At 56.7% G+C, this 26,291-nt stretch overlaps 1 protein-coding gene across 2 annotated transcripts in view; it reads right to left on the bottom strand.

Annotated features, from left to right (window-relative positions):
• Positions 1-26,291, bottom strand: part of FAM222A (family with sequence similarity 222 member A) — a 54,899-nt gene that overhangs the window by 25,326 nt on the left and 3,282 nt on the right. The window lies entirely within an intron of this gene.

Here is a 26,291-nt window from a genome sequence, read left to right as displayed (position 1 = left end):
CTCTCTTCCAGGTAAGGAGCCAGAACCAGCAGCCAGACAGCCCTGATGTCCACCCAGCCCGACCCGAACCCACCCCCACAAGTGTCCTGAGCAGCCAAGCTGGGCCAGCTCAATCCTCTTGCCAGTTCTTAAAAAAAGGAAGAAAGACGTGGGGGGGGGGGGGGCGGGGGTTGGGCGGGTGTTTAAGGGGAAGAAAGGGGAGTTATTTAATACTAAACAGGTGTCTGGAGCCCTTAAATTCTGCTGCTTTCTTCTAATAATGAAGTATTCATGAGGAAAAGCCTTTTTTCACTACTTTCTTAAGATACTAATTTCACAACAAGCTCCTTGTTACGGCGCAATTATTCCAATCTTGAATTTCCCCGAGACGGTTGCAGCCTCCTGTCTGTCCTGACCTCTCGGTAAATGAAAGACAATCACGTAACCACCTTTCATTATGCTCTATTTTACTTTCAGCAAAGGTACCCTGAAAGAAATGATTTACTCTGAAAGGGACTTTTATTCAGTTTCAAAACCAATTTTCTCCTATTACTGTCTCAAAAAAAAAAAAAAAAAAAAAGTAGGGGGGTGGATGGGGGAGGGGAGATGGTTCTCACCCACCCCCACCCCCCAATCGCCAGCCTTAATGCAGCCACGATGCAGTCAGAGCTGCGCTATCCACTTCCCGGCTTTGATTTCTGGTAATTTTAAAATATGCCATTACAATCAGGCAGAAATTACACAGTTTAAAAAGGGAATGAAGTGGGGTTTATTGCAGGGATGAAAGCCCTTGACAGAGGGAAGGAGGCACCACTCCTCGGGGACAGGGGACCTGGACCCTTTAGGACAGAGCCGCATACACACTGTCCCGCTCGGACACCTGGGGACACGCGGGCAGGACGCCATCCACGCGCACTACGTACATCTGCCGAGATGGGCACGCCGCCGTCCACCCGTACCCACAGCGCCGCGCCCCTCCGCGCCCCCTGGCGCCCTCGCGTGCACATGCAGGCTGTCCACGGTCACGCGCAACCGCGTGCGCGCCTGCAAGGAAAGGGGCCGGCGGCGCAGCCCCTCCCCCCGATACGCCGGCCCGGCCCCGCGTCCACCTCTCACTGCTCTGACACAGGGTGTGGGGGACAGAGGGGAGAGCCCGAGAAGGCCGGCCAGCCGCAGGTGAACCTCCTCTCCACCCGCAGATGGGAAAACCCAAGCCAGAGAGAGCTAGCACCCCGCCCACGGCCACCCAGCAGTGGCTAGATAAGCCTACCCCCTCACCAGCGGGTAGCCCCCAGGGCTGGGCTGGAAACCTGGAAACTACATACCCCTGCCCCAGTGCCCACTGTGTGACCCCAGGGGAGCCTCTGATCCCTCCCAGGTCATTATCCATCAGCATCCTGACCATGCCCAGCACCGCCCCCCCAACCCCTGCAAGTCCTCCTCACTTCTTGCCTTTCACTGGGTGCCAGGGGCCCAAGAAGCCCAGCCCCTGTCCAGGTCCTCCCCTGCAATTCCCCATGGGCCGCACATTCCAGCATGCTTTGCAGCTGAATGAGGCAGGCTGGGGGCTGTAATTGTTGAGGGTGAGGGGCAGGTTGCCTAATCTAGGGCCTCTCTGGACCTCAGCAGCTGCCCTCTCAGTGGGGCTCTGGTTTTCAGAGTGCTCCGATGGTGGACGCCTAAGCAGTTCTGGGAGCCGAGAGGTCACCAGCTCAGGGAGTGACAGAAGATTCCCCCGGAAGAGACAGGACCCACGTTCAGGCCTCAGCTCAGTACAACAGCCTGCATCATTTCATCACTGGCTTCTGGAGTCCCCATAGCCCGTGACCATCTTCACTTGAAGGAGAGAGGTTTTTCTCTCTGTGCCTCTAATCCCAATTCACTGTTCATTTTCTCAGGAACCCTGTGCCCTGCTGGGGCAGGTGGGGGGGTCAGTGTGGGAGGGGACAGGAGCCAGCCTAGCACAGTGATGAGTAGGTTACCACCAGTTCCCGCATCATCCCAACCATCTACAACAGGACAGAGTCAGACCCCCTCTAACCCCAGAACAGAGCCCAACTTTCTTTGCCTATCCCGGCCAGCCCTCCTAGCCCTCTCTCCAACCGGCTGCCCCACACCCCCAAACCTTTGCCCATGCTGGTCCCTGTGCCCACAGCACTGCCACCCCAGTCCATTTTAACTCAGACTCTGGCTCAGCTGTCCTTCCTCTGGGCATCCCTCCTCACAGTCTTAATCACACCAAGTGGTAACTGCCAATTTTCATGTCTGTCTCTCTCCACTGGACTGTCAGTTTCTCAGGGGCAAGGACCATGTCTTATTTGTCTCTTTCTCCCGGTGCCTGGCAAAGAGTAATCATTTAATAAATAGGTGCTGAATGACTGGCTGAATCAATGAATCACTTATTGTCAGACAAAGTGACCAAGGCCCAGAGAAGCCAAGCATCCTGGGAAACGTCACACAGCAAGCTGGGGACAGGAATGGGGCAGGCGCGTAAAACACTCATGTTCTTCCCGTGACCCCACCCTGCCCCCTCTCTGCTTGGCATCATCCCATCTGCAGAAAGCCAGCTCCTCTGAGGCCCCACCCTGACTCATGACTCCCCTAGCCGGGGACCATCCGGGAACACTGCTCATTTTGAAACCCTATCTGCAAATCAGGCTGTTTATAAGCCCAAGGTCTTTTGTGACTTTAATAAAAAAAGGGGGTGGGGGGGAGGGAGGGAGAAAATGTCGCAAGCCTCAATGATTAGAATGCTTTGGCATCATTCCTGACGTGGGGGCTGATAAGACGTCTTATCTCAGAGGCACCCCTAGGAAAAGGTCCCCTCCACCAGATAACGCCCCCAGCTGTCGATATGCCCTTTCATGGCTGAGGATTTAGATAAAGGAAATGTGACAGGGGAGGGGAAAGAAAGGAAGGAACTTTCCAAGTTCGAGGAGGAATTGAGTCTGTGCTGCTTGCCTCGGCAGAACAATGCATAGGAGAAGGATGTCTAAAGGCTGTCTTTATTTTTATTAAAAGAACAGGGAATTGGGGCCTTTGGCCCTGCCTGCCTTTTGTCATCTCTCCCTGCCTGTCTGGCTGCAGGGGTCCTTGGGAAGCCCCCAGCCAGTGGGAGGGGTTGCTCACGATAACCATGCACACATTAGTACTAATAATAGCGCTGCCCATTTATCGAATGTTCCCTCTGTGCTGCGTCCCACGTGCATCCTGTCCGTCATACCTCACCGCTGCTTCCTAGCAGCCTCTGTGGTGGGTTCTGTTTTTATCCCCATTTCACAGATTAGGAAATGGCCACAGAGAGGGGAAGTAATCTGCACAAGGTCACACAGCTTTTAGGTGTCATCCCAACCAGAGACTGCACCCTCAGCCTCACACATGTGCGGCCCCCACCCTCGGCTCCATTGTGGTGGTGGTGGGGTGCCCTCAGCCCCCAGCTCCTGGGCAGCTGGGCAGGAAGGAGCTGAGGCAAAGCCCTGCTTCTCCCCAGTGCCCAAATCCACTCTGACTCTACTCCAGCAGGGGCTGGGATCACAGGGAAGGAGGTGAGGACGGGAAGGAGGAGGAGGGGCTCCCAGGAGGCCACTTACTCATCCCATAAACATTCACGGAGGACAGCGTGTGAGGCCTGCGTTGGGCAGAACAATACTGAGAGGAATAAATCGAAGACCCTGCCTCTGGGAGAACCGTTCTGAGGTGGCTGTCATTTACCCACCCATTCACTCACTCACTCACTCATTCATTCATTCAGGCAGCAAACACTCCTTGAGCAACCTTTGAGGGCTAGCCCCGTGCCATGTGCACTGTACAAAATCAGTAAGAATGTCCTGACAATCCTTGGGGCCTGCTTCTCCCTCCCTCTCCCTCTGCCTGCCACTCCTCCTGCTTGTGCTCTCTGTCAAATATAAATAAAATTTAAAAAAAAAAAAAAAATGTCCTGCCAAAAAGAACATCCAGTAAGAAATGACTTCCCACTCCCAAATCCAACCCAATGAAAATGAACTTTTCTGGGGCACCTGGGTGGCTCAGTCAGTTAAGCATCTGCCTTGGGCTCAGGTCATGATCCTGGGGTCCTGGGATCCAGTCCCATGGTGGCTTCCTGCTCAGTGGAGAGTCTCCTTCTCCCTCTGCCCCTCCCCCCACTCCTGGGCTCTTTCTCTCTCTCAAAAAAATAAATAAAATCTTAAAAAAAAAAAAAAGAAAATGCACTTTCCTGGCTTCTCCCTCCAGATGCTATTTCCCGAAAGTGGCAGGGGGGTAGAACTTTCCCTCATGCATCCTGCAGGTCTGCAGTCTGCTCCTTGCCAGGCCGGGCTGGCCTGAGAGCAGGGCAGAGTATGAGGACATGCTTGGGCTCTGCACAAGGGCGAGGCTGTGACCTCATGAAGGCCATGGCTATGCCACTTCCAGCCCTTGCCCTTCCCCACTCCTGGAGCTGCCTAGTCTGGCCTCGCTGGCTCTACCCAAGGCCAAAGACTAGCTGGGGCTTGGAGGGGGAGGTCATGCCAGGCCCTTCCCAGTGTCCAATGGGAGTAGGACTTCACAGAGGAGAGCCAGCCCTGGATGCCTCAGAGTGGGGGGCGGGGGGCACCTGCCCACACCAGTGCTCTGACTGGCTCAGTGACCTGGAGGAAGTCACAGACCCTCCCTGACTCTGTTTCCCTCACTGAATCTTGATAATCTTGATGTGGAACAGCCCAGTGGATTTCATAGGAGGGACTTCCAGCTTGGACATGAGGGAATGTTTTACGATTTGGTTTTCAAACAATCCAGTGCACTAACTGTGTGCAAGGCAACAGGCTAGGTCCTCTGTTGGCACACAGAGGGGGTTCTAGATGCAGTCTGTGCTTGAGGGATTTAGAAGGTTGAGTTGGGATGAGAGGGGGAGCTGTGAACATCCAGCAGTTCACATAAAGTGCTGGGGGGGGACTGTTGGGACCCTGCTATTCCTCAGGGCCGCACAACCTTCATGGGGGAGGGGGCAGGGGCTGCCAACAGTTCTCACCCTGATCCCTCTGGCTGGACAGGAAGCCTTGTTCTCATTCCCTCTGTCCTGGCCACGGAGCCTGACCGCAAGTGCCGGGAACAATGTGAAGTGGTGATGGGAGGCCCAGGGCCTGGGGAAGAGAATGAGCACTGGATTGGGAGCCTGGGAGAGCTGGAGTCAGATCCTGGCTCTGTGGCCCTGAGTCACTTTTCTGTGACAGTCCCCAGCACCACAAGCCAGGCCAGCACGAAGCCTCAGAAAGCTCAGTCCTCCCTAAACAGCGAGGGACAGGAAATCGCCTGCCCCCGGCCAGGATGGCGGGGCAGAGGGACCCTTGCCCAGCAGTACCTTAGCGAGCCTGGGTGCACAGGCCCTCCCCCACAACAGGAGCCTCAGCTGTCTGTCTCTTTCTTCCCCTTCCCTGTCTCTCTCCCTCACCCTTACTCTGTCTGCCTCCCTGGCCTGCTGTCTCCCTTCTTTTTTCCTGCTGTCCCTCATTCTTGTTCCCCTCCTGACCCCACTCTCCCCTATTCCTTCCCTCTCTCTGCCTCTCGCCAACCCCCTCCAACCCACTCTGTCTCTCTGCAAGGCAGCCAGAATAGAAGCCCACCCCCACCCCCTCCTGCCGCTCCCTCCCCCATCCCTGTTCTGAGCCTGAGGCCTTCCAGGGGACCCTGTTAATAATTAAATGTTAATCTAAAAAGCAATTTGAGCTGCGGCTAGGCAGATCTGGTTAGAGATTACATTAGCATGGAGGAGGCGAGGGTAATTTTCTTTAACCCCTCTCCTGATCTCTCAAGCCCGGGAATCTTCAAGTCACACCGCCACTGCTGATTAAACTGGCGCAGGGCTGGGCTGTGGATAAGGGGTCTGTGAAAAGTGATTATTTCCCCACTGCCATTTGGGCCGCAGCACCAGAAGGGGATTTTCACTCTCTTTTATTTTTTTAAAGGCTGGGGTGGAGGGGCATTGCCCCCTTCAACAGGAGGCCTCATCCACTGCCAGGATCATTACCCCGTCCATCCCCATCCCCACAGGGCCGGAGGTCTCTCTAAAATGCAGATCTGGCCACAAAGCATACCTGGCTCCCTCTGTTCCCAAGACAGAGATGGACGCCAACCCCGGGCCTGGGAGACAGCAACTCTCCATTCAGTCTGGGCCCAGCCCTGGGCCGGGCACTGGAGCCAGATGTGCGGGTCGTTCTGGGCCACCAGGAGAGACCAAAAAGTGAACCAATAATCACGAAGGCCAGAGGGCAGGCAGCCGCAGCCAGAGCCCTGAGGTGAGCACGAGCTTCTCACTGCCACATGTGCAGGTCTTGGCCTGGAGAATCCCTTCTGCTTGCACCCTTCCTGAGTCTCTACCTGCCCCCATGAAATTCTACTTGACTTTCACCTGAAGCCCAGGTTCCTCAAGGGCTTGTCAGAGACGCGCAAGGTGCTTGATAAATGTTTGGTCAATAATCGAATTAACGGGGCTCCTCATGTGGCTCTCTCTGATCCCTCCTCCATGGGTCCACGGTGCTGTGACCAGTGACCACGCACAGTGGGCCCCCAGGAAACCATCTCCTGAAGAAAGGATGGGCCAGAAGTACCAGGCTGGGCTCAGACAGTGACTGACAGGGACAGAGGGCGGAGGTTTGGGGCAGGCAGCTCGCCCGAGCCTTCAGCACCACGGCCAGCTCCCAGTGCACTCACCCCGGAGAAAGGGGCAGGGCGGAGCTTGGGAGCCTGGTGACGTCAGTCGCCATGGGAACTAATCTTGACGTTATCTGCCCTGGGCAGCACTCCAACCTCTGGAGACATGACAAATCAAGCACCTACTGTGTGTGAGAGGCTGAGGCAGTGACAGACCCTGACGGAGGGGATGGGGCGCCAGAGGGGCAATTACAAGGCAAGGAGACAAGTGGTAGCCATGGTGGGGCCAGCCTACCAGCTTAGGGGTGTCACAATGAAAGGACAGCCCCGCTGCCCTCATAAGGAGGGTTAACAATATCGTTCCAGTCTTTGGATCCTGATGTCTGAGCTTTATCCCTTAACTCTGATGAATAGGGCACATTCCTCTGAGACTCAGTTTCCTCCTCTTAAAAAAAGGGGTTAATTGCACAGACTGCACAAGGGGTTATACCACGGACTGTACAAATAAGGTGCCAGGGCTGTCATCGTAGTACCTGCCCAAGTGGTAGCTATTATTAGTATCGTCAACGATTACCATCAGCAGGGAGGTAGGGATCGTGCCATCCCATCTAGGGCTTCCCGAAGATAGGGGGAGAAGTGGTCCGAAGCACAGGACTGCACGCGCAAGCATAGAAAGACTTGAAAAAAATTGGGGAGTATGAAGAACTTGAAGCAGCTCCAGGAGGGAGAAGAAACCCTCTTGATGAGTAAGAGCACCCCATCTGTGTTAAGGCCAGGCAGGGTCACCAGGGCAGACGGAATAGGGGCAGGGAGCCCAAGCTCAAAGTGGCAAGATCCACTTGCTGAGGACAAGTGCTGGTTCAGGGCAGGGAGGGGCTGAGAGAAGGTGCTGGGTGGATGGAGGGCTCACAGGAGGGCTTGAAAACCACTCTCTCTCGTGATAGGGTGAGGCGGCAGACCTAGTTGGCCCTCTCCCAGAACCAAGGGTCACCCAGGAGCACCTAGGGAGTGAATGGGGGCAGGGGTCATTCTCACGAAAATGAGCCTTCGGGAAGCCCTAGATGGGGGAGCAAAGCCACCCAATCTCAGACCCCACTATCCAGCTTCCACTCCCTGAGAGTCAGATCCCAAGGTAGGAAGTGAGGGGGGGGGGATGGCACAATTGTATAAGTCACTCATTCTTCCCCTAGTTCTGGCCTGGCCTTAAGTGACAGCCAAATCTTCATTGTCACCTTCCAGCCAAGGGGTGAAGCTGTGGGCGTCAATATACTGATATCATCAGCAGGAAGGCCCCAACCCAGTATTTTTGTTGGAGCTCATGGAACCTTCTTGGAGGAGCAACATACAAGTGGAGACCAAAATGATACTGGGTATTACCAGATGACTCCGGGGATAATGGGTCCAGAAGGGGGAACACCATGCAAAGGGCGAAGGTAAGACCCATCGTGGAGCTGGGCGCTCCCACCCATTCTCTCACCTATCCCCCTGCATACCCCCAGGTCCTTGTACCCTACAGTTCAGGGTTAACTCAGCGACGGGGAAGGAGAAAATCTAATAATCAGAGCAATAATAGGAGCTGGTTTTTATTTTTAGTGTTCCCACGGGCTCAGCACTTTACAGACATCACCTCATTTAACCCACCCCACAACCCAGAGAAAGAGGATTACTATGGTCTGTGTACCCATGAGGAAACAGAAGAGGCTGGGGACGGGGGCGGGGGCTGTCCAGGGCCGCAGGGCAGGCAGTTAGTTGGTGGAGGGGGCAGGGAAGCCCAGCAGAAGAGGTGGGCCTGCGCCACACTTAGACCCCAAGGGGAGAGAGAAAGGGAAGAAAACTGGGCCCAGGGCAGGAACGCCAGGCTTAAGAAACCAGGAGACAGAAGCCCAGGTGGGGGGATGGGCTGAGGGGAGGGCTGGTCTTGACTTTGAGCCAGGAGCCAAGGATCAACAGATGCTTCAGAGGATCAGGCTAGAACAGAAATGACTAGAGCCTTCGGGATAGGGGGCGGGGAGAAACAGGACAGGGCACTCTGGCCCAACAACACCATCAACATATTTATATATATGCTAACCCCCAGAGCCAAGCCCCACTTGTGTGTGGGCCAGGTGTCCTTTGCTGTGAGCTGGGCTGGAGGCACAGTGTCTCTAAGCCCCCATCATCTGTCCACAGGGCATTATGATCCTAGCACTGGGATGCTGGGGCCAGACCATGTGGGTTCAAACCCCAGCTCTACCCCAGGCTGGTGGTGGGACTGTGTTTATCTCTAGGGAGTTTGATTCTTCTTTATGTTTCTATTTCTAATTTTTCTACAGGATTGTGCATCCCTTCTGTGTGTGTGTGTGTGTGTGTGTGTGTGTATTTTAAGTTACTTTTTGGAAAGGGATTTCAACCACTGACCACCTGGAGGAGAGGAGCTGGACGTATTGTAAATTCTTGGCTGTGACAGGGAGCAGCTGCTCAGGGAGGAGATAGTGAGTGGCCAGGGAAGGTGGGGATGGGTGGAGGAAGAGGCAGGAGCACGAGAAGGCCCAGAAGCTTTGAAATCCAGGAGCGAAGGGAAGCAAGTCTTGTCCAGCCAGCCCTCTAGCAGGTCCTTCCTGCAACTCTTCCACAACAGACCCCTGTTCTGACCATGTGCCTCATCACATCCCAACGTCCCAGGGCCCCTGCATGTTATTCTCCACCCCACAGGGGCCAGGCTGGGCTTCCATGAGGAACTCACTTCCTTCTCCACTCAAAACTTCCCCGCTGGCTTCCCTGGCATTTCTAACAACATCCTCTAAGGCTGTGTGTGAAGCCCATCCCCACTCCCTGCCCACACTGTCCCTCTCCCCTTGCTTACCCTCGTCTTCCAACAGGTCAACCTTGGTCTCATCCCAGGACCTTTGCAGTTACAGTTTTGTCTCCATCTAAACACTCTGCCCCAGGGCTCTCCAGTAGAAATATAATGTAATTACAAATTTTCTAGTATCCACAAGGGAAACTATGTCTTTTTGTTTGTTTTTAAAAATTTTAAGTAATCTCCGCACCCAGCGTGGGGCTCGAACTCACAAGCCTGAGATCAAGAGACGCACGCTCTCCCAACTGAGCCAGCCAGGCACCCTGGAAGATTACGTTTACTAACGTATTTTATTTAACCTAATATATCCAAAATAGTATCGCTTCAACAGGTAATCAATATTTTAAAATGACTCACGAGATATTTTCTTTTTCTTTTTTTTTTCCACACTAAGTCTTTGAAAGTGGGGGTAGATTTTACATTTACAGGACTTCTCAGTTCACATGGGGTGGCGCTCTCCGTGTCAGCTCTAACTCCTCATTTGCACCTCAACTCAAACATCACCTCCTCCAAGAGGTCCTCCTTGACTGCTCCAGCCACTATCCTGTCAGGGCTGTAGTTCCTTCAGTGTCATTACCACTCTGAAATGAACTTATTGATGAATGGTTTAGCATCCGTCTCTTCTACCAGAGCACAGACTCTGCTGTGTTTGCACACTGGGGCACACGGGTGGCCAGGGTGGGCAGGTGGGAGGGGATGGGGGTGGGGCCCCACGGCCCTTGTCCGTGCACCTCATTCCAAATTCTACTCTCGGTGAGGAGAGGCGGAGGCCTGCGTGTGTGTCGGGTGGGGGGTTGCTGAAAGGGGGAGGATGTACACACACACACACACAGACACACACATAAAGCCCCCCACCCCCTCCCCCTGCTTCTGAAGAGCGGGCCTAGAAGATGGGCCTCCTTTCAAAATCAGCCCGGCGCGGAAAAACAGCTGTGACAGCACAAAGCCGAGATTGAATCAGCGACGGGCCCGATTGCCTGGTGACGGTTACAAATGATCTGATGTGGAAGAGACAGGATCAGATGTGTGCAGAACAACGGCTGCTCCGAGCACCCCCCATGCCAGACAACGGGCTGCCGGGCGGGCGGGCGGGCAGGTGGTGCCCAGAAGCCTAGGCCGGAATGCGCCCATCGGTACGGGGGCCCAGGACAGGCTTAGCGCAGAGTAGGCCCTTCCTCTGGGCCAGGCCTGGCCTTGTCCACACACCTGCTCACACAAGCCCCACCCGACCAGGACGGTCACTTCCGCAAGGCGAGATCAGACACCCCCCAAACGCCCAACACCTGGTAAGAAGAAAGTCCTCAGCGTGAGACCAAGTGCTGAGTGCTGGGCAGCTGGGTGACGGCTGAATTTTTCTTCATCGGACTTGTTTCCAAATACTGAAAGATGCATTTCACTTTTATAATGGGGGAGGAAAAAGAACACTCTCCCTACTTCTTACACTCCAGCAGTCCCCAGCTTCTACCTCAGAAGGGTGGGCAGGTGTCCCTGCGATACATAGCTCCATGACAGCCACAGGACCAGCTCTTACCCTACCCCCAAGAGGCGGGGCAGGGGATGAACCTCCGTGTGCGACTCCTAGGCTCTCAACCACTTAGTACTCAATGTCGACTCTCTCCACTACCCTGTGCGACAAGACTGGGTCCGGGGAGACCGTGGCTTGCCCAGAGGTGCACAGCAGGGAGGTGGCAGAGCCTGGGGCCTCACAGACCCAACTGTAGGCTCCTTCTACACCAAGGCCAGGAACACAGGAGATGCTCAGTACATCCCATTGAACAGAGGGATGCCCTGAGTTTTTCCTTGTCAACCACCGTTTGCGTGGCCCAGGGCTCACAGCTCTCCTCTCTGGACACCTGCCCTGGCCCCTGGGGTCTTTTCCTCATTTCACCACACAACGTATCTACCTCTTCAGTCCTATCAACCCCTCCACACATCTGGAACACAGGGGACCCCGGGAGAACCAAGTGGGTTCTCGACAACGCAGGTGGGTGAGTGGGACGTGGGCTGGGCTGCAATGGGAGCCCCACCCTTAGGGGTGTCATGGAGCCTCCAGGGCTGGGAAGCTTCTGGAAGGGGGGAGGGGGAGGGCTCCTTCCTCAAGAGGTCTGGGCAGGGGGCTGCTTCACCCAGCCTCGGGCCCATCCTGACAAGTGCGGGCATAGCCACGCCTCCCATTCTCCAGGGGCAAGCAAAGGCTCAGAGAGGCCCAGGGTTTGTCCAAGGCCACCTGGTGGGGTCTGGATGTGAAGCCAGGTCCACTGCACTCTGAAGCCTGTTGCAGAGCCATGCCAAGGGAAGGCTGGGATTCCAAGTGGGCGCCCAGTGTCCCACGGGCCACTCCAGCGATGGGTACTGGGTCACCTCCCCTGGACGCCACCCTGGCCCTGAGTAGTGGGCATGACGGCAGGCCGAGAGGCTGATTCCAAAGGGGCCGCCCTGAGTACCATGAAGTTAGCCTTCTACCACCACCACCTGGATGGCATCCTACTGGGCCTCACCCTCCAGAGCTGCAAGGTGCTGCCTGCTTTAGCCCCTGACCAGCAGTATCCAGGAAGGCTAAGGCACAAACCCAGAACCCCAGCTCTGCCACTTCTAGCAGGATTCTCTTGAGGAAGTCACCAGGTCCCTTGGGGGCCTCAGTTTCTCCATGTGAAAAATGGGGCTAGAAATAGCACCTCTGTCACCTGGCCATGGTGAGGACTAAGCTGGATGACGTGTACGTGGAGTGCAGTCACTTCCTCGGTGGTGCCCTTCTAGCTCCTTGAAATCCCGCACTCACTGGGGGCCCACCACGCTGGCAACGTCCACCTGCAACTTTCACCGTCAAGGGCCAGAGATGATAGCCGGTGGCTTCAAGAGGTGAAGGGATTTGTCCATGGCCATGCAGAGCAGGGCGAGGGGACTGGGGAGGTGCATGCGGCCCTGGCCTGGGGACCCTTGAGCTCCAAGACCTAAACCCCAACTCCTTCCAGCATAGTTTATCCTCAACTCCTGGGGACAAGCCCCACACAGGGCATGGCTCCCTTCACAAAACCTTGCCTGAGCATCACCTGTGGTGCCGGGCTGTGGGGACCCAGAGAATCAGAACAGCAGGGATGATTAGGCACAAGCCCAGCAGCCCCAACCCTGGTCAGATGGAGCTTCAAGGGAGTCCAGGGAAGAAGCGTCACTCCCAGGAGGAAGGGGGAGCATCTTAGCCCCTTGACTGTGTGCTTGGGAACCGCACGGAGCACAGAGGCACACGATGGATGGGCTTACTGAGTCTGATGAGCCAGGCCTTGTAGGGCTCACTGAACGGTAACGTGTGGGGGGGTGTGTGTGAGGGTATTCTGATGGGGGAACCCCACCCCACGGGCAGATGCCGGAGGCAGTACTTTGCAGTTGTTCACCCACTGAATCCTCCTAACCTCCCTGAGGTAGAGACTATTATTATCCCAATCTTCCAGGAGGGAAAACTGAGGCACAGAGAGAGGTGAAACCATTTGCCCAAAGCCATCCAGTAAGGGACTGGTGAACAGAGATTTGAACCCATATCCATTTGGCTCGGCGATCACGCCCACCACGCCCACAGTCCCTCCGTCTAAGAGAACAGGGGATGGGGGCAGTGGTGTCGAAGGCCAGGCTGAGGTCTTGGCACATCATCTGCAGACCAGAGGGAGCCACAGAGGAGGTGTGGTGGTTATGGCGAGGACTCTGGAGCTGGTCTCTCTGGACTTAAACCCCAGCTCTTCCACTCACCGGCTGTGCAGCCTTGGGTAGGTCAACTAACCTCTCTGTGCTTATTTCCCCATCTGAAGGAAGGGGCACAGGACAATGAGGTTGAATTTTAGCACACAGTGAATTTCACGTGTTTATTAAATTGGAAAAAACAAAAAAAAGAAAAAGAAAAAAACCCGAAGGCTGGCGGACTGAGACAGTGCCTCGCCAGGATTGGGGACAATCTGGTCGCTGGGCCTGGGGCACATTTTGGCTCAGGGCAGTGGGCACAGGCTGGCACGGCCCAGCCCAGCCTTGCCAGGGGGTGCCGGGCCTGGGGAGGGGGCGGCGGCGGCGGCGGCTCAGGGCCTTGCTGGGACACGCACCGGCATGTGCGCACGCACGGCTGTGTCTGTTGCTGCAGCAGCTTCTATGCAAACATGTTAATTTGTTTTCATTTTGTGTTTTTTTTCCCTCGCAGGATAATTGGGTGAGTTTGAAGTCTTGGCGAGGCTGCTGATTATAGCTATTTGGGTGGTGCCCTCGCGGGGCTCTGGGCCCTGCCTCCTGCCTCTGGCAGTGAAGGCGGCGTCTGGGGGTGTCTCGAGGGGTGCATGGAGTTGCCGCCGGGTTCTGGGGACCCTTGCCAGCTGGGGATGGAGAAGGCGCGACATCCTGGGACCCACCTCATGCTCTCCGCCCAGAAAACACCATATCCCCGAAGGGTGCAAAATCCCACCCACAAACATCTTTCCTTTGCCCTGTTTGCTGCAGTTAAAAAAAAAAAAAAAAACTGTGACATGGTTGCCAATATGAACAAGGAAAGAAAAACGAAAATTTCACCCCAAATTCTCACTGTCTGGTTGGTCTCGAAAACAAACTAAAACTGGCAGCTAGCTCTGGAGCCTCTGAGCCCGCACTCCCTCGAGGCCGGGCGGCAGCTGCTTTGTTCATCACGTCACCTGGTCGGCCCCCCTGGGCACCTGAGTTTTCCACCCTGGAGAAGCACATGGGCTTTGGGGTCGCATGGTCTGAGGCTCGGACCAAGGCTCTGCCCTCGGAAGCTGTGTGGCTTCAGCCAGTATCTGCCTTCCCGAGGCTCTTCTCCCATCCGCGAAACCCCTGCCTTGCCTTGGCCTTGGCAGGATTGAAATAAGATGGCGTGGAGATTTCAGGAGCAGAGTCGGGGTGTGGAAGGGTTGGCTCCTTTCTGGAGAGGAGGGTCTGCTGGGGGTGGGAGATTCCTGCTCCCCAGGTGTCCTGCACTGGACCCCATCCCGGGACAGGCAGCCTTGTCTCTGATCTGTTTTGTATACCTTTCTTCCGTTGGGCAGGGACCAGGGGTCTGAGGCCAGGGCTGCGTCTCTATCTCGGACTGACAGCCTACTACGCACCACGCTGCCACAGAAGAGCTGGGAGAGCGGAAAAGGCTTGGGGCTCCAGTGGCAGGAGACAGGGTGCGGGACCCAGGGAGGGGGGACTCCAAGCCCCACTGGGATGGAAGACAACTAGGGGAGAGTCGAGCTGGACTTACTCTGCAGAGAAGGGAGGCATGTGTGTGTTGGGGTGTGTGTGTGTTGGAAGGGGGACTATGAAGGCAGTCGCTGTGGAAGCCTTGGGCTGACAAAGGCACTGAGGAGGGAATGGCCTGGTGGGTGCGAGCTGGGGTCCCAGGTTGCTATGATATGCCGTAGGAAGCCAAGTGGCCTTTGGGGCTGCCTGTCGGTGTTCTGGGCCTCTCACAGCACAGAGGGGACTTGGTCAGTGTCTACAGTGGACAGCTGCCCAATGGGCTGGGTGGAGGTCAGGAAGAGACGAAGGGCCGGGCGTTGTGGGAAACGGTCCCCGTGTTCCCAGGACCCTTGACAAGTCGCTTCAGTTATCCGAGCCTCGGTCTGCCTTTCTGTAAAGTGGGGCTGCAGCAGGGACCCCATGAGAAATTCCCTGCCGTGTGTTTATGCTCCTAAGACTTACCCCACATGCGTGTCACCTGCACACTGCCTCAGCCTGTCCTCCTACCTCTCCCAGGAGGGGGTAGGGATGCCAGAGGGCCCAGGCCACGTTCGTGCAGCCTGAGCATGTACCGGCTCTGAGCTCAGCTCTTCACCCGTGTCCTGGCGCATCTCCCAGTGCTCCCAGTGGTGGATTCTATTCCATTCCCACTTTTAAGCTTAGGAGACGGAGACTCAGAGAAAGTTTAGCAGGAAGGGCGGCCATCAACAAGGTCCTGTTCTCCATCCCCACTAAAGTGACAGCTGCTAGCGCGGAGCCTGGCCAGGACGGAGGGACAGAATGGATGCCTGGTGCCTGCCCAGGGAACAAAGGCAGCCGGCAGCCTTCCTGAAGCCATCTAGGCAACGGAGACGGGCACCTCAAGCCGCAGCCCTGGGTCCCGGGACCAGCAGGGCACAAAGGGCAACTCCACGGAAAGAAAAGGTGTTGGAGTGCGCCAAATACGGGCCCCGCGAGCAGCTGGGAGTACGGCGAGTCCCCTGTCCTGTCTGAGCCTCTGTGTTCATCTGTAACGGGACTACTGCCCTTTCCCTGCAGGGCTGCTGGACTGTCTGGCCCGGTGCTGGCCCACAGTAGGCCTACAGCCAACCAGGGTAACGAGCGCCCTTGGCTCCTCCAGCAGCCAGAGGTCCCAGACGACAAGAGCAGGCAAATAATGGTGGAAGGTGGCGGCAAGGGAGATGACAGGCTCCCCGGCCAGTCCCCTGGGGGTGGCGGCAGCCCTCTGTGGAGGGCTCGGGCCTCCCTGGTCATACAGGGTGGCAGCGGCAGCATCCCCTCCCCCACTGAGCCCCACACAAAGGGGCCTCTATTCCCTGCTCCGAGCATTTATTCCCGGCCGGCTGGGCCACACCGCCCTCTCCTCACTCTGGGGCGGCCCTGCCTGGCCCGAGCCTACCCGAGCCTACACAAAGGCCGGTGTGTCCCCGCCAAGCCAGCCTGGCCTTAGAAGACCCCGTCTGCAGAGAGCTAGAGAGCTCAAAAGGGTCCTGGGGCAGGTTCATAGTGTGTGGCAAGGCCTCACGTCCAGGCCACGATGGTGGGAGTGGGGGCGGCTGGAAGGTGGGAAAAAGATTTCAGAGCTGATGAACCTGAATGTGGTCCAGCTGCCCGTAGCTGTGTAACCACAGGTCGGTTTGGACCTGTTTTCTCATCTGTACAATGGGGACAATGCCCAATTTTTGGGGCTCCTGAGGGCTCAGTTAGGGGATGCAAGGCCTAACAGTCAGCACCTCAGGGCCAGATTAGAGGCAACTGGGAGAGCCCTACCCTGGAAGCCTGGTGGGCCCAACCCCCTGGGGAGGGAGGGGGCACAGCACCCCCGGTAGACCCCTCCAACCAGCAAAATCCACGTATGCTGGTGCTGACCCTCTCAGGCCAGGGTGCGCCCCCTCCTGCCTGAGCCCCTCTGCAGGGGGTGAATGACAACAGTTACTATTTATGAAAACACCCACTGTGTGCTAGGACTTTCAGATCCATCATCTTCTTTCAACCCCACTGCCACACCGAGAGGGTGCAGCTGGGAGGCATGATGGCGACAGGCTCCAGAGCCCAGCAAGCCAGGTGCAAATCCCAGCACCACTTTCGGCAGTGAGACTCCTCCTACCCCCTGGGGGCAAGGGCCACCGACCCTCAGAGGGCCCGAGCAACAATCCAATGGGAACAAGCCGCTCAGTGCTGTCAGCCCAGGGCGCAGCCCCAGTAAGCCTGAACTCCTCACCACCGAGCTATTAGTCCTAACTCACAGATGGGGAAACTGAGGCCCAGCTGGCAAGCCACACGTGCCTCGTGTGCAGGAGGAGGGCGATAAACCCGACGGATCATTCCAGGAGCAGGACTCAGGGTTCGAGGCCGAGTCTGGTGGACTCTTGACTCCCCCTTTTCTGCTTGAGGATGCTGCAAACATATTTTGGCAGTTTTTTCTTGTCTGACAGGCGTCCTCGGCTCGGTGGGCCTGTGGGCCGTGCGGCTGGCAGAGGGTGGGACGGGAGACCCGAGCCTGGAGCCTGACCCGTCCCCCTGGGTGACCTCCAGGAGCCCTCACCCTGCCCCACACAGTCCCCCTTCTCTCTCTCTCCCACCCGCTCTGGGCAGCCAAGTGAGCAGCGGAATACCAAGTAATTAAGTCGGCGCACACCATCCGGGCGCCCAGGAACACTGTGGAGTTTCCCTTTTATGTTTATAGCAATTGTATGAAAATGTGCAACATGGAGCGGCACCAGCTGACAAATGAGACGAAACAGACAGGATTCCGGGCCGGCTTTTTTCCGGGCCTGATTGGCATTAATTGTGAGCGTTTACAAAGCACAACTCGGCGCCTGACATTTGCTTCAAGCGAACATTTCCTTCTAATAGTTTTAATGATTACAACGGGAGCTGGTGATCACTGCTGGGCGGGGAATGGGCTGCCTGGTGCCTGGCCTGGGCTCCTGCCAGGGGTCTGTCCAGGCTGCGCTTGCCTGGGGCCCAGGGAACCCACTTTCCCCTGCTACCTGTTGCAGGAGGACTGCGCCAAGTACCAGGCCTGGGGAACCAGGCCCCCCGCAAGGGGCCCGGCTGCGGGCACACACTGAGCCCCCAGCTCAGAAGCTGATGGGGAAACCCACAGGCACGGTGATCCTGGGTGCAGACCTGGGGCAGAGGGAGGGCAGAGGAAGGAAGGAAGAGCCGTGGGATTTGGCTGACCTGGCTCTGAAGGTGGAGGGCCTCAGTTGCCTCATCTTACGACGTAGGGTAGGAAGGACCCCACAGATGCTAGCACTTATTTCTTTGCCGCGTGACCTTGGCCAAATCCCACCCCCGCTCCGGGCCCATCCTCCTTCGCCTACAACGTGAGCAGCAGGGACTTGGTCGGCCAGTCACACATCAGCGTTCCAGTCCCAGCTGCATGACCTTGGGAGAGCCCTGTGGTCTGAGTCCGTTTTCCTCACCTGCGGAATGGAGTTCGCAACCCCCGCAGGCTGCAGACTGGTTCCTGGACTCCAACAGAAAGGGTGTAAAAACCCTGAATCTCTGGCCAGCCAAGAGCCTGTGTCCCATTTCCTCGTGCACAGTCCTCCAAATACCTCACTCACTCACATGTCCACTCAGTAAACATCAAGTGTCCTGATTAGGAAGCTGGGAGGAGGGGCGCCTGGGTGGCTGTTGGTTGAGCATCCGACTCTTGATTTCAGCCCAGGTCATGATCTCAGGGTCGAGAGATCCAGCCCCGCATTAGGCTCCGTGCTCAGTGCAGAGTCTGTTTGAGATTCTCTCTTTCCCTTTCCCTCTGCCCCTCCCCCAACTCACGCACGCACACTCTCTCTTCCTCTCGGTCTCTAAACAAATGAATAAAATCTTAAAAAAAAGAAAAAAGGAAGGTCGCCTGGGTGGCTCAGTTGGTTGAGCGTCTGTCTGCTTTGGGCTCAGGCCATGATCCCAGGGTCCTGGGATCGAGTCCTGCATCGGGCTCCTTGCTCAGCGGGGAGCCTGCTTCTCCCTCTGCCTGCCGCCTGCTTCCCCCTCCCCGCCCCAGTCTGTGCTCCTCTCTCTCTCTCTGACAAATACATAAAATCTTAAAAAAAAAAAAAAAGAAAGGGAACCTGGGAGGACATCACTGAACAAAGCAAAGCCCCTCCCTTGAGGAAAAGTTATGACAGATATAGATGCACTTTGGATACATTATCCTATTGACTTCTCCCCATTTTACAGAGGGAGCAACTGAGGCACAGGGAGGGAGACATGAAGTCTCCCAGTTGAGATGAGGTGGCCCAGCAATCAAACCCTGGCAAACTGCCTCAGAGGTGAGTCCTCAGACCCGCCTGATGACCAGCCCACTCCTGCCCTGGGTGGAAGCCCCTTCTGAGGGCCTGAGGAGGGCTGACCCCAAGAGTGGGGCTCACCTGCCCAGCCGGGCTGGCCACCATGGCAGGAGGCCGGACCACCCATGGGAAGGGAATCTATAGGGCCTGGACAGCCCCATCCTGCTGGGCTGGAAATGGAAGAGGAAGTCCCTCATCCATGGGCCCCATGACACCATTCTTTCCCACATTTCCATCAACGCTGGGCAGAGCCGCACAAGTCCTGCTGTAGAGGCCAGCCAAACAGCATCAGCGAGGTGGCGGCAAAACGACAGTGGGTCTTTGGACAGCTACACAGCATGTGCAAAGGCCCGGAGCTGTGCAAGACCCCCGGGGGGCGGGGGGGCTTCGAAATGCTGGCAGTTTGCGGAGGCAGACTGAGTGGTGATCAACAGTCACCCCTGTCCCACCCGGCCCCCTTACTTTGCCAGGCCCACTCAGCAGGAAGCCCCCCCGGATGGGTCCCTGCTCTGTGCTTGGCTCCAGCCAGCAAAACCTTGGCAACTATTCCTTTTGGAGTCAGTTTGGGGTGTGGGGCAGAGAGAATTTTTTTTTTTTTAAATGGGGATTTTTTTTTTCCCTTTTGCATATGGTGGCACAGATGGGCCCATGATCCATAAAAACTGTTTGCAATTAAACTCCCACTTTGCATGGCTGGATTTGTCAGTTGTTTGAACCTCGAGTGTGGGGCTCCACACCGACAGAGAGATGGGGCTCGGGGCAGGGTGGGGCTGGATTCTGCAGGATGGGCGGAGGCCCAGGAACCTGCTCTGGGCTTGGGGCCCAAGCTGATGGGGTGTCATGACGGCCGCGCCAGCCCCCTCTCTGGGCATCCCCCAGCCCTCGCCAGGACTCGGAGTGTGGCCAGGCAGCTGGGGTGGGGCTTGGCAGGATTTCCCAGCCCAGCAGAGACTTGGCCAGTGCCGGGTGCCCTGGCTGTGGGGGTAATGAGGGGGGAGAGAGAGGAGCTAATCACCACTCAGCCCTGCCAGAGCCTGGGTCTGGGACGAGGACAGGCAGGAGGGGGCCGGGCAGTGTGAGCCATCATGGGGGTCCAGCAAGCAGAGTGCAATGGCAGGTTCGAGGCTGAGGAGCCAGAACCACTGGCCCAGTTGGCAGAAAGGTCTAGGAGGGTGCCAGGAAGAACTGCCAAGAGCCAGCAGAACTGGCTCCTTCCTCATCCCCAGGGGAACTGGTCCAGGCTCCTGATGTGTCCGTGAAGCAGGAAGGGAAATCAAGGCAGGCACTGCGAATATCTCAGGGGCCCGGGCTGTCCGTGCCAAACCAACAGGCTCTGCCTTTGGGAGCCTTTTCAGAGGGCTTCTAAATGGGGGGCAAGGGGCCTGTACCCCTTCTACTACTCTTGGCCTCAAAATGCCAGCCTGCCCCCCCCCCCCAGCTGCCACCCAGGGATGCTGGCTTGTTTGGGTTCACAAATGCATCATTTGGCTTTGGGAAATCCTGAGATCGCTAATAATTGTTCCCTGATGAAAAGAAATAAAGCCCTGGTACCCCCTTCTCCCCCCCCGCCCCTTCCAAGCGAGGAAAGAAAAGTCATAAAAATAGCTTGTTATCTCACCTATTGAGGTTCCGACTGGATGTTACTGCTAATTGGGTATAACATCCTTGTCTTGTTCTCTCAGAAGCTAAATCAAGAAAGCACCACTGCTGCGAACTAATTATATCTCCGGCCTGCAGCCTGCAGCTCGTCTCTCCCTTTATTGAGTTAAAAAATGGTCAAGAACCTTCATCTTTTATCCCCCCAAGCACCGGGTACAGGCTGCCTGCCAGGCTTGGACGCCCGGCGGGAAGGTCGAGGAGGGGCTGTGGGGACAGGCGGCAAGGTGTGGAGTGCCTGGAGGGAAGCCCCGGCCTCGGTATCTGCCTGGCTCCCTCCCTCCCCCGGCCACCACCCCAGGCCTCTCTCCTTCGCGCAGCTGGGCCCGCTGGGAAGTCAGGAGCATTCGTTCCATTCGTTCGCTTATTCATTCAGCACTGCTCTAGGTTAAAGCTTCCGGTAGACTGGAGATAGCCCCAAGCACCAGCTAACCTTGCCCTGGGTTCAAGGAAATGCTGAATAAATACAGTGAGATGGGCCAGGAGCTTTCCTCTGCTCAAAGAGCTGCCACAGTTCCTGACCATGGAGTCCAAATGCCAAGACCAGGCCTGGCTCCTTCCACAGTCCCCCAGGTCTCCATATTCCAGCCACATCCAGCCACACACGGGTCCCTCGACCCACACTAGGTCACTCCTGCCTACCTGCCTGTCTCTGAGCTGCTTCTCCTGTTGTTCCTTTCACCCAGAGGGGGCCCCGTCCCTTTCTTGGAAGGTCCAGCTCTGCCTGTCAGACGCCCACCAGGCCTTTAACGACACCTCCTCCAGGAAGCCTGCCCTAGCTGCCTGCCACGCTCGGCCCTGCTTCAGGCTGTGGACCTCAAGACCTGTGTGTGAATATCAGCTCAGCCACTCAGCAAAGTGCACTACCCTATTCTGCTTAATGGCTCTGAGCCTCAATTTTCTCATCTCTAAAATGGGTTAAGATTTCTTCCTAGAGGTGCTGAGAGACACACTGCGGGTGCTCTGCAGAATGATGAATGAGAGGGTATCCACGAAGGACCGAGCTCTCAGGAAGAGCTCACCAAAGGCTGTTATTATTTATGCAGGTGGAAAGCTTTTGGAATCCACCCAGTGCACTTGAAATGAGCATGCACTGGGCCACGCAGACACAGGTCTCTCAGGGAGCTGGAGGAAGGTAACGGACTCCTACATTTCAACAGCTCCTGCGACTGCAGAACCACCTACATCCACAGAGAAGCTCCCCTAGTATCCCTCATTCTGGTACCGTATGGAGATGGGCCGGAGCGACCTCTGAGCTCATCGAAGCCAGGCAGGCAAGGGGGTTCAGCACACAGGCCCCACTGATTGATTGGAGCTGCCTGCCCAGAGCCCTGGAAAGAACCCAAGGTCAGGCGAAGAACTCAGCAGGGGAAGAGGGCAGCAATTGATTGGCGATGTCTGCCAAGGGCACAGCGGTGGAAGGCAAGCCAGGCCTGCCACAGATTTGCCATCCTTGACATTTTACAGAGGACGCACCTGAAGCTGGGCTGGGGTGGGAGGTAACTTGCTCAAGGTCGTGCATCTCATAAAGAAAACAGCTGGCCCAGAACTGGGTCCCCTGGGCTCCTGCCCTAGGAGCCTCCCAGCCCCACCCAGCCCAGCGCCCTCCTGGGAAGAAGACAGGCAGAAGCTTGCACGGATAACCAAGGGGATTCTGCTGACCTGCCAGGGGGCCCTGGGCTGTCATTTTACCTTGCTGAGCCTCAGTTTCTTCATTTACGTGACAGGGATAAAAACACCCTTCCCACAATCATAGGAGGATTAAATGAGAGAACAAAACGTCAAAGCAGGAAGCTTAGTCTGGAGCACAGTGGAGGCCGGCAGTGTCCTGTGATTCCCGTAATGGGCAAAGGTGTTTGGATAGAAATCTCCAAGGCCGGCAACTGAAAATGCCTCCTCTTCCTCCACGGAGCCCTCCCTGGCTCTCCCAGCTGGTAGTAATGGCTTCTGCCTCTGATTTCCTAGCCTGCTTTGAGAGACTGGAGCGCCAGAGGGCAGGGGCCATATGTGGTTTGTCCACCGCAGTCCCCCTGCTCCTGGCACAGTGCCCGCACACTATGAATTCTTGTACTGTGGTGACGGACCCACTGCACTGTGATGGTGTGCCTGAGGCCTCACTACCTTGTAAGGCAACTGGGCTTGTTCATCTTTGCTTCCCCAGCACCTGGCAGGGAGCCTGGCACAGAGCAGTGAGCTCTCTGAATGAACGGATGAATAAAGAGTAAAAATAGCAGGTCCTGTTTACTGCCCACTTGCGACGGGCTCCTGCCAAGCCTCACAGCTGCCCTCCAAAGTGGACCCCTGGCCCATCTGACAGATGAGGAGATGGAGGTCGCGCAGATGCTGAGGGACAGGGCCAAGCTCCCAAATAGGGCCCCGGGACTGTAGGCTGGAGGGCCTGTCACCTCAACCTCTCCTGGTGCCAAGCTCAGGCCTGGACCCTGTGGGGGGCCGCCCCTGCCTTGGCAGCAAATCCTGGAGCAGACAGCTGGCGGCTGGACCGCCCTCTCCTCCTCCTCCAAGGGAGGCCCCCCTCCCCCACAGTCCGGGTCATTAAGTTCTGCATCATTAAGTCCCCGACGTCCCCGGGAGCCTGTTCACAGCCAGCCTCGGCCTTACCCCCTGACCTCCCAGGCCTTTGTCCCCTGTGCCCTCTGCACAATGGCAGGGGCTTCCCAGGGCCCCAAACAGCTGCTGTGGCTGGGATGCTGGTTTGCTGTGGGGCCGGGGTGACTGGCTGGGGCCTGTGCCTGAGCCCCCCCCCCACTTCTGAAGGGCTCAGACTCACCGGGGCGCTCTGCTCACTCAAGCTCATCCCACCCACAAGCCTGGGGGAAAACTGCTATTACTTCCTTGAACAGATGAGAAAAGTGAGGCCCAGAGAGGCAAAGTGACTTGTCTGAGGACACACAGGCAGTGAGAGTGCAGGAGCCCAGGGTTCCATCCCAATCTGCAACTCCCAAGGCCCTGCAAAGCTGGCCAGACTGACCTCTACGGCACCCAGATCATCTCCCCCCTCCCCCCCACCCCTGCAGATGCCTTTGCTGGCTTTAGGTGGTTCTTCCTCTAGATACATCAAGTACTCAGCTCAGCACTCGAGGCCCTGCACACTCTCCTAGTTTTTCTCCCTTTCCTCTTCCCTCTTATAAGCTCCCCCTGCCTTTCCTGGTCATGTCCTCAAATCTCCAAGTCCCTCTGCCAGCAACATCATCATTTACTCTTACACGCTGGGCAGATCCTCAGGCCCGAGAGCAAAAGCCCCCTCTGTCAGGAAGCCCTTCATGACCAGCTACAGTTTTTCCCTCCTCCATGTCTCTCCTCCAGCCCTGCTCCGGCTCTGACCAGAATTCGAGTTAGTTGCAGACTCCTCTTCCTCCCCATGGAGGCTGTGGGTCATCTGATTGCTTAGAGCTCGGCCACATAGACGGTGGCCAGCAGGGTGCCCCTGTCCAGGCTGATGCCCAGCACCCGAGTGGACCCAGGGGATGGAGGAGGGGGTAGCTGGAGCCACGGCTCACTCTTTCATCCTCTTCTCACTGGCCATGCTGCGTCCTGCACCCCCACTTCTGGCCACCAATAGACTTCATACTTGTGCTCCTTCCTGGCTCTGTGACCTTGGGCAGGGAAGTAACCTCCCTGTGCCCATTTCCTCCCCAGTAAAATGGGGGTAGTAACAGCACCTGCATTTCTTAGGGCGATGACATACTCTCTGGGAGGTACCAGACAGGTGACCTCTACCCAGGAATGCTCACTATTATTTCTGTCTGCACCTCATCCGGGGGCCAGCACATGAATTTGGGGGTCAGAGAGATTTCGGTTCCAACCACTTACTGCATATGTGATTCCGAGCTGGTGGCTCATTCCTCCAGGCCTCTATTTCCCCATCTCTGAAATGGTACTAACTCCGCCCACACGAACCAAAGCAAGCCCGATCTCGGAACCTCTCTTTTGTTCAAGGCATGCAGTAGGCACTCCGATATTTCTCAACTAACGAATCAATGGTCCAGGTGTAAGGAATCCATCCCCCTTCCAGCCTCCTCCCCGCCCACCCCAGCCTCCAGAATCCCCTTCCCCACCCCCAGCCCGTGCAGACTAAAATAGTCATTAGGCAGATTTCAAAAGATGTCAGTAGCTTATAATTATAGTCGACATCCTTCTGAGATAAAAGTGATTACCTTGGATGCAAATCACTTAGCAACCAATCAGGGCGGTGGGCGGCGCCCGCGGAGGTGACCGGCCGGCGCGCAGCCCTCCGCCCGCAGTCCGCCCCGCACAGGCGGAGAAAGCGCACAATAGCTCTTGACACGCAAATGGGTTAACACAATAAAGGCGGCTCCGGCCGCTGCTGGGGGAGAGCAGCAATTCCCGGCCCGCGGGAGGTAATAAAGCGGCCCTTTTGTGCGCGCCTCCTCGTTCTCACCCCCGCCCCGAGCCCAGAGGAATCGCCGCCTGATTGAATTACGGTTCATGAATATGACCAGCTCCGCTCGCTTCCTCCGGTGTGCGAGGAACTGGAAGGTGGAGGGGGCCGGGAGAGGTTTGGAGCAGGGGAGTCTGGCCAGGCCCCAGCCTCGTAGGAAGTCAGATGGGAGGGAGCCACGTGTGCTCACCACGTGGGGTGCCCTGCGTAGGTGAGTGGGAGACCCAGTCGAGGGCGGCTAGAAGGGTCCCTGCCTACCCTGAAGCCTTTGATCTTTGGCTCCAGGAGGGACAGGGAGAGCCATTCAAGGCCCTGTTTTGAGGATGAGGCTCAGAGAGGCAAAGCTAGTCACCCAAGGTCACACAGCCAACACGGGTGGACCCATTCCATAGCCTGGCTCTTAACCATGAGCCACTGCCCACCAATGGGGGTTAAGCAACCCAGCCCAGGCCCTGGCCAGAGCAACTGTGAGGCTCAAAAGGGATAGGGGATGGGCAAGCTTACGAGCTTAGGTGGAATTAGACAAGTGATAAGGATTACTGGGGTGGGTGGGAGCTAACCTTGAGAGAGGAGACTGGCCAGGGTTACCATCCCTTTTAAGGGAGCCCTAACTGGATCCTCTCTCGGGCTTCAACCTCACCCAACCACCTAAGTCTCCAGGACACACCCACACCAGGGCCACCACTTCCCCTCATCCAGTACACCCCAGCACTCACAAGCCACACCCAATGCCCAGAACACTCTCTGCACTCCTCTGCCTGGTGGATCCCTATCGGTCCCAAGAGTCACAGTGCACCCCTCCTAGAGGGCCCTTGACAACATTCAGGCTGGTAAGGAGCCACGTCTACCAATGTTGCCATTGACCCATCTACATCCTTGACTTTTCACTAGCTGAGTGCCGACCTGGAGGGTCCCTGGGGTAAGTGAGTGCAGCCTCACCCCTCCCTGTGGGGAGCCAGAGGGGCAGATGACAAGGAGCCCGGGGCCAGCTCTCTCAACCTTTCCCTTGGGCAGGTTTCATGCCCCACCTTCCTTCCCCCAGTGCTGCAGAAAGGGGTAGTAGGGGTGAGGGGAGCAGGCCATCCACAAGGCCAGCGCAGAAGTTGCTACTCTGCTCAACAATATCCTGTAAGTAATGGGGAAGCAGGATTCAAACCCAGGTTTCAGTGTGGGAAGGCATCTTGGTGAGGCCAGACTCCCTCCATAGCCGAAAGCCCCCCCCCCCCCCCCGCCGACTCTTGCAGGGACCCTGTCCAACAAGTGG

This window comes from Halichoerus grypus, chromosome 13, assembly GCF_964656455.1.
Source record: "Halichoerus grypus chromosome 13, mHalGry1.hap1.1, whole genome shotgun sequence".
In the NCBI taxonomy this organism is placed as follows: Eukaryota; Metazoa; Chordata; class Mammalia; order Carnivora; family Phocidae; genus Halichoerus; species Halichoerus grypus.
This window is presented reverse-complemented; position numbering and strand designations above follow the sequence as displayed.